The following is a 9,017-nucleotide window of genomic DNA, read 5'->3' as shown; positions in this document are numbered from 1 at the left end:
CTGGTGTTGTGGTTTTGTGACTTGCTTGTAATTCTCCCTTTACCCATCTGTGTCAAGGTTCTTGCTTTGAACCTGAAGCCTAGACCTCATGGGCTTTTGTTCCTGTTGGATGGGGCTGCTAAGCAGCAAGGCTGGGCCTGAAACATTATCCTCTGCTGCCTCAGAGCTCCGGACAAGCCCCTCCCTGCCTCTGCCGGTGTGCCCGGCCCAGAACTGCATCCGGATACATAAACCAAACAGACTGCAGGCTGACTGCTGATGCTGAGAAGGAAGCTTCTGGGGAGAGGTTTCTGGCCAAGGGGTTATCTGTGTTCCAGGTTAGCTGACTCTTGGTCTGTCTTCAGACTCTTTGTTAAGGAAATGGAGCAATTAGGTGGCGTCACTGAGGTGGGTGGGTGATAATGCCAGCCACCTCAAAGCCACAAAGAGGAGGATCATGCACTTATGTTTGTTGAGGGCTCATGGGTAGAGAGAATCCTGGCAGCAAGCCTCAAGCCCTATATATCATAGCTGTCTCAGAAAGCCTCATGAATATGGCCATCACACCCAGTCTCTCCAGACCTCAGAAGCTGAGCATGCTTGTCCTCAGGAGGAGGGCCGCTGAGGGTCCTGGTTACCCTTTTCATTCGCTTTCTCAACAGACCTTTGACAGCCTGGTCATTTAGTATTGAATGTTCTTTACCTTTCTGTTAGATTTCTCATGGAGTTTCCCAAATAAGGTTTCTCTTGTTACAGATAGTGGTGCTGGGGTTGAACCAACCATTGTGACTAAGACTGTCATAGGTGTGCTGTCCTGGGGAGCTTGCTGGTAGCATCACTTCAGCAGGAGAGGGTGCCTGGCACTGCCCAGGCCTTCCTTTCATGAGTACATGGTGTGTGTATGTGTGTGAGTGATGATTGTTTCATAAAAGATTGTTTTTTTGTGTGATTGTGTGTGGTTCATGAGATCCACCTACCTCCCAAGTGCTGAGATTGAAGGAATGCACCACAAATGCAGGGTTTTTGTTGTTGTTGTTGTTGTTGTTGTTGTTTGGTTTAGTTTGGTTTGGTTTTTCGAGACAGGGTTTCTCTGTGCAGCCCTGGCTGTCCTGGAACTCACTCTGTAGACCAGGTTGGCCTCGAACTCAGAAATCTGCCTGCCTCTGCCTCCCAAGTGCTGGGATTAAAGGCATGCGCCACCACACCCAGCTTCTCTCACAAATGTAGTTTTAAAAGTAAGTATGGAGCCCTCAAACAACCACACTCGCAAAGGTATTTTCTGTCATGCCCCCATGCCTTGCAGCTCTAACTCCACAGCTCAGTGGCCACAGCACAGCCCGGTCTGCCTGCCTCTCCAACTTGTACGTTACCTGGGTGGTTTTGGAGCACCTCTATCCCTTAGGCCTTCGGTGCGACCTGCCTTTTCAGCAGCCATTTCTTCAGGTGTGTAGAGCACAGAAACCTTCAGCCTCCCATGCTTCCCACCAGCCCACTCCAGCTGGGTGTGGTTCCATCCTGTGTACTAAACATCTGTCTGCTGCTTCAGCCAGCATAGGAACTCTGGTGCAAACAGGAAACAGCAAGGACCCTGTGTCCATGAGCCCCTAAGCCTGCCCCATATCCTCTCTTTAAGGCCAACTCCCAGTGTCCTGGTTTTTACCCTGTCAACTTGATACAATGACATACCCGGGGAGAAGAAGCTAAACTGGGGGGGGGGGGGTTGCCCCCATCACATTGGCCTAGGGACATTTACCTGTGACACATTCTCTTGACTCATATGGGAGGGCCTAGTCCACTGTGGGCAGTGTCATCCCCAGGCAGGTGGGCCTGGGCTGTATAAGAAAAGCGGCAAATGAGCCAGTTTGCAGTGTCACTTCCAAGGTCTCTGCTTCAGTGCCTGCCTGCCTTCCCTTGATGGACTAAGCTGCAAGCCAAATAAACCCTTTCTATCCCAAGTCACTTTTGGTTAGTGTTTGATCAAACAAGGACACACCCCTTCTCCTCATCCCATGTCAGTGTCCACTGGGCTCTTCCTTCCCAAGCTGGCCCCTCGATGACCTTGTTCAGTCATGGACAGTCAGCATTCCTGAAAAATACTTGCCTGTTCCTGTCTTGTTTTCCTTACTCAAGCGCCTGAGAGTTGGGTGACCCAGCTCTCCACTGTCCACACCAGGAAGGCCCCAAGAGAGCCTGTCTTATTTTTGGATGTCGAGTTAACTGGTACAGTCTGAGGTCTCATCCCCAGATTCAGCCCTGTGCATCTGTGTTCCAAGATCACTTAATGGTTTCTCAGGGGTGTATGGCGGATACTTCAAGCCTAGTGTAAGAGAGAAGGGATTTTAGCTTGGGCATGTTCTTTCCCCCTTCTTCCTGTGCACACACTAACTTGGGAATGAATCAGAGTCACCCTTGGTCCTTCCCCACACCTGGACCTGAACCTGCTTGCTCCTGTAGGCTCTGCTTCACGTTCCCATCTACATGAGGATCTGCAGCCTGAGGGCTAACATGGCCTCCGAGCATCATAGCCTGCCAATCCTCCCATCAGAAACAACTATCTCACATACTCAGTCCCCTTCCTCCACAGCCTCAAACCCTCAGCTTTCGAGAGCCAGAGCCTTGGTGGTGCCTGTGATCCCTGGTGCCCGAGAGAAGTTCAGGACATGATATTATATGCCTGGGAAATGGTTAAGGAAATCAGAGACTGAAAGCCGACAGGGACCTCTTCAAGCTTGAAAGGAATGTGTTAGCATGCTTGGCTGCAGGATGCTACCAGAAAGTTGACCCAGATGCAGTAACTCTGGAAGAGCCCTTCAGAATCCATTGAGATGGCTCAGTGGGTAAAAATACCTGCTGCCAGGCGTGATGACCTGAGTTTGACCCCAGAATCCACATGGAGGAAGGTGACAACCTCTGAAAGCTGTTCGTCTTAGCACACCTCTCTTTACACAACGTAACAAATTCTAGGTCCTGGGGTTGTCCAGTGCTTGTCCAGGCTACATGAAGTTCTGGGTTTGAGACCCAGTTCTGCATACATTGGGGATCATTGGACAGGGCATGGTGGCAAACACCTTTAATCCCAATACTCAGGAGGCAGGGGCAGGCAAATCTCTTGAGTTTGAGGCCAGTATGGTCTACAGTGCAAGTTCCAAGACAGCCAAGGCTACACAGAGAAGCCATATCATGAAAAAACAAATAAGAAATTAGGGGAGCCCTGTCTCAAAAAATGAATGAATAAATAAGTAAGTGGGGGGAGGGGGTTCATGGCACTTGGGAGGTAGAGGGAGGAAGATCAGGAGTTCAAAGTCATCCTCGGCCACATAGCAAGTCAAGGCCAGCATGGGTTACAAGAGACCTTGTATCAAAAAAGCCAGTAAGGCTGGGCGTGGTGGCACACACCTTTAGTCCCAGCGCTTGGGAGGCAGAGGCAGGCAGATTTCTGAGTTCAAGGCCAGCCTGCTCTACAGAATGAGTTCCAGGACAGCCAAGGCTACACAGAGAAACCCTGTCTCAAAAACAAAACAAAACAATCCAGTAAATATCCAGACTCTCTAGTGATAACCTCAAATTTTGAACTCATTACTGTTCGTTCTAGTCGTGGCAGCAGGGGAAGTGGGGAGAGTTCAGTAACTTGCATCAGGAGAATTAGACTGGCCAGAAAGGACATTTGATTCTACTTCCACCTACCTTAGAAATGCTGGATTGAATCAAGTAGCAGGGTTTCTCTGTGTAGCCCTGGCTGTCCTGGAACTCACTCTGTAGACCAGGCTGGCCTCAAACTCAGAAATCCGCCTGCTGTTGTCTCCCAAGTGCTGGGATTAAAGGCGTGTGCCACCACTGCCCAGAGGTTTTGTTTTTTTGGGGGGTTTTTTGTTTGTTTGTTTGTTTGTTTCCTTTTTGAGACAGGGTCTCGCTGTGTTGCCCTGGCTGGCCTAAAACTCACTTTGTAGACCAGGTTGGTCTCACACTCAGATCTGCCTGCCTCTGCCTCCCAAGTGCTGGGATTAAAGGCATTTTCTACCTTTGCCATGCAAAGAGCCATGAGTATTTTAAATTTACCTGTTTACAACCTTAATCTTATAGAAAATATATCAAATTGAGTTAAAGGGGTGTTTTAGTTTTATTTCAGATATTAAAACCTGGTGGTGGCGCACACCTTTAGTCCCAGCACACGGGAGTCAGAGGCAGGCAGATTTCTGAGTTTGAGGCCAACCTGGTCTACAAAGTGAGTTCCAGGTCAGCCAGGGCTATACAGAAACCCTGTCTCGAAAAAACAAAACAACAAAAACAAAACAAAAAAACCTGACAAAAAATAACTTAGGCATGGAAGGTTCTTGGTTTTGGTTTTTAGCTACAACTTAGCTGTTACAGTCCAACAGTGTGGCCTTCAAGGCAGGAACTTAAAATAGTCACATCATGTCTACACTCAAGAGCAGAGAAGTTAACGCATCTTTGCTAACTAGTGCTGAGCTCAGTTCCTCCACTCTCAGTTCAGGACCCCTTGCCTAAGGAATGGTGCCACTCACAGTGGGCTGGGTCTTCCCACATCAGTTAAGACAGTTTGGGACTGGAGGGATGGCTCAACAGCTAAGAGCACTGGCTGCTCTTCCAGAGGTCTTGGGTTCAATTTTCAGCAACTACATGTTGACTCACGACTGTCTGTGACTCTAGTTCCAGAGAATCTGACATCTGGTGTCTGGCATGGCACATACACGGTGCACAGACATATATTCAGGCAAGCACTAAAAACAAATTGTGGCTTGAATAAAAATGACCCCTATAAGCTCATATATTTGGATGTACGGCTCTCAGTTGGTGGACTGTTTAGGAAGGATTAAGAGGTGTGGCCTTGCTGAGTAGTGGTAGTGTACACTTTTAATCCTAGCACTTGGGAGGCAGAGGCAGGTGGACTTCTGAGTTTGAGGCCAGCCTGGTCTCCAGAGTGAGTTCCAGGACAGCCAGGGCTACACAGAGAGACCCTGTCTCAAAATACAAACAAAAAAGAGGTGTGGCCTCGTTGGAGGAGATATGTCACAGGGTTTCAAAAAGCCACAACATTCCCAACTATGCTTTCACTGCCCCTATCTTGTGGATAAGATGTAAGCTCTCAGCTACTGCTCCAGCATCCTGCCTCCGAGCCTGCCTGCCTGCCTGCCTCCGAGCCTGCCTGCCTGCCTTGCTTCCCTCCATGATGGCCATACACTACCCCTCTGAAACTATAAGCAAGCTCCCAAGTAAGTACTTTCTTTTATAACTTGCCTTTGTCATGGTATCTCTTCACAGCAAAAGGACAGTATCTAAGCCCACATTTAAAAAGTAAATTAAAAAAAAAAAAAGAATTTCCCACATGTGTGCCAACAGGCCAACCCAAGGTAAACCCTCATTCAAATTTCCTGGTGATTCTAAGTTGTGTCAAACTGACAGACTTTTTTTAGTTTTTTTTTTTTTATGTGTATGTTTTACCTGATGTATCTATGTGTACCACATGACCAGCGCCCATGGAACCAGAGGAGGTCACTGGGTCACCTGGAACTGGAGTTACAGATGGTTGTGAGCCACCATGCAGGTGTAGGGAACAGAACTCCGGTCCTTAAGTGTTCTTAACCACTGAGCCAGCTCTCCAGCCCTAACAATTCAAACAAAAACTCACAAGGAATGGCACTTCTCCTTGGCAGTCTGAGCCTGTCTTTGCAGGACCAGGGACTTGGCGGCTTCCCAGGAGCCTGTGCAGAGACTGTTTCCCTCCTGGCCCAGGAACCAGGCAGGCTCTTCCCTCCTTCCGAACCTAATTTCTGTTTACTCTCTGGCATCCTCCACTAAAGGGAGCTGTCATTACCATATATTAGCATGTATTTCCATAAAGAGCACACTCTTAGAAATCAACCTGGAGGGAATCCAGAGAGGCCCTTTCCAGCTTCCTCGTTCCATAGAACATAGTAAACGTTTACTGAGAGCCGAGCAAGTGCTCACCCTGGGATTCCAGAGTCCACGAGAGAGAGCCTGGGGTATGGTGGAGACCAGAGGCTGGGAGCTCTGAGGCTTCTCGAGGCAATCTTTCACGGTGGAGTGTGGACTAGAGGGGTTAAGAGGAAGGCCCTGCCCTGGCAGTGATGCATCCAGAGGGGTGAACATCCTGACGTAGAAGCAGGTGGGAGCAGAGGAAATGGGGGGAGGCCAAAGACTTCCTACAGCAGGACTGGGCTTCCAGGAAGGATGGGAGCCTGGGGTGATAGAAATGGGTTGTAATGGCTGGCCAGATGGCTCAGTGGTTAACAGCCATTGCTACTCTTGCAGAGGATAGAGTTTGAGTGTCAGCACCCACATCAAGCAGTTCTCAGCTGCCTGTGACTCCAGCTTCAGGGGACCCAACTTCCTCTTCTGGCTTCTGCAGGCATCCTTATACACAAACACACACACACACACACACACACACACAGATCTTTAAATGGGCTGGAGAGATGGTTCAGTGGTTAAGAGCACTTATTCTTGCAAAGGACGTGGGTTCAATTCTCAGCACCCACATAACGGCTCACAACCATCTGCAACCCCAACTGCAGAGAATCCAACAGGCACATGTACATGCATGCAAACAAAATATTCATACACAAAGTAAATAAATAACATTTTAAAAAAGTCTTTAAAAGCAAAACCCTGTACATAAAAAGGACAACCATAGATAGGAAGAACAAAGGGTCGGAGAGAGACTTACTTGGTAGATAGAATGCTTGCCTACATGAAGCCCTAGGCTCCATCCCCAACACCGAATAAACCAGCCACAGCAGGGCATGCCTGGCATTCGAGAAGAGGAGGGTCCAGAACTCGAAGTCATCCTTTAACTACACAGCGAGTTTGAGGCTAGCTTGGGTTACATGAGAGAACCTGTCTCAAAAAAAAAAAAAAAAAAAAAAAAAAAAAAAAAAAAAAGCTATATGACAGCACCGAGCCACCTTCCGGTTCTGAACACCTTACAGGTGGACTGCTGAGGGGCGGGGGCGGGGGAGTAAAAGTGAGGGCATCTCCGATAAGTGAGGTGGGGAAGGGAGAGGCCAAAGGTTGACAAGATGGCTGGAAGGTCTCCATCCTGGAGAAGGGTGGGTCTCAGCAAGGAAGAGAAAGGGGCTTGGTGGGCTGTAAAGTGAACCAGAAAGGTCAGAGTAAGACATAAGACTCTGTTCCCCCAGGACCTTCTGAGCACTTCTTAAATTAACAGCAGCATGACAAAGGTGAGGAGATAAATCCACCTGTGTGATCAGGGTAGGGACTTTGGAAAGTGATTAGGTCACTAGGGTGGGGCTGCCATCACTGAATCCTGTTGGCTTTATAAGGAAGAGAGAGACCACAGTGAAATGGGTACACCCCCACCCCCACCGCGTAAGGGAGTCAGGGGAGGGGGGCTCTCACCGTACTACTAAACCTTTGCTTCCATAAATGGAAGCCAAAATAAACTGTGTGTCTTTATAATGTAGCTTCAGGTGTTTTGTTACACTACAGAAGTCTGAGCAATGTGTCAGGGTATTTGGTATTCAGTTTTTACAGTGGACTGTGGTAGAGGAACGTACTAGGTAGGCCATGCATGAATAGCTAAGGGGACAGAGTGAGGAGCCAGTGGGCTGGACAAGCTGACCACACAAACTGTGAGAGCGTGCTAGATAGTAAGGTTTGGGTGTCATAGAAAAGCAAGGAACGAGGCTCCTGTGTGAGTAGGCTATGCACATTCATTATGTGTATTCAAGAACTGATGTTCAAGGACAGGCTCCTCGAGCTTCTAGGAAAATCAAAAAACCGACCAGCAAGATGGCTCAGTAGCTAAAAAGCGCTCACTGCCAAGCCTGACAGGCTGAGTTCCAGCCACTTGGTAGGAGAGAACCAACTGCCACAAGTTGTCCTCTGACCTCCACACATGTATTGTGGTGCACACCACCACCCCACTAAATAAATAAAATGTAGTTAATTTTTTTTTTTTTTAAGTAAAGGAAGTAACTTGCCAAGACCAACCAACTTCAGGCAGACAGCCCAGACAGCAATGCAGTGCCCTCAGGAGAGACTGCTCTGGACCTGAACCTTCTGGGTAACCCCTAGTCAGCTCCCTGGGATCCTAAGAGGGGGCAGGGGTTGTGGATCCTCCAACCTCCGACCCTCCTTCCAACAGGACAGATACCATGGCTTCCTCCCTTCTAAGGAGGAAGTGAGTCAAACAACAGTAAGGGCTGTTGCCTGTGTTTGGTTAGCAAAGCGGCTCCTAGGCAGACTGGTAATTACAGTTGGCATTTCATTTTTGCCCAGGCATGCCAGATAATTGTGCTGGCGGTGGAGGAACCTCAGTGCCTGGCGCTGGAAAGTCCTACTCCAAAGCTAAGCTTCCTAATAACCGCAAGAAGCAAAAACCCCTTGTTGAAAGAGTGTCATCCATGATGCAATGGCTGGAGTTTACCAAGTGTCTCCTTCCTGTTTTCGTTTACTCAAACTTCAGCTCTGCAGGCGCCAGGCAGTTGCCTTGAGAGTGCGTGGCTCCCGCAGGTTCAGACCCTCTTATGTAGGCACACGTGGAGCCTTATGATGGCCCACGCTGTCAGGAGGGGTCAGCGCCAGGAGGGAGGAGTTGCTTTCACCTATCCTAAGTGAATTGACTTGGCAACCCAAGCGGAAACTGCTAACAGTCACATCTATACACTCCCAGTTGTCAGGAAATTTGGATACGAGTGGAATTTTTCCTTCCTTTGGGTTAATGTGTCACAGTCTGATGCTTTTGCGACAGATGGAAAAATCCTATATAGAGCGTGCAAGCAGAAGCGTACCGGGCAAATAGGGAGCACTCTGAGGGGCCACGAGGCACCCACTGGGGCGCTGAGCGTATACTTAGTGTATACTTCCTGCAGAGCCGTTCCTGTTTGAGTTTCTCAGTTGTAAAACCTCAGTGTTCGCCAGGGCATGCCTCGCCGCAGCGTCCAAACGACCCTTCTCTGCCATCCATGAGGTGCCCAGAGCTCAGCAATGAGAACATGTCCCTTGCATTGTTTGGTTCTCACAGCCTTGCTGGAACC

The sequence above is a fragment of the Mus musculus genome, chromosome 5, assembly GCF_000001635.26.
Source record: "Mus musculus strain C57BL/6J chromosome 5, GRCm38.p6 C57BL/6J".
Classification (NCBI taxonomy): Eukaryota; Metazoa; Chordata; class Mammalia; order Rodentia; family Muridae; genus Mus; species Mus musculus.
The sequence above is the reverse complement of the archived record's forward strand: the minus strand, read 5'-3'. Positions refer to the sequence as shown.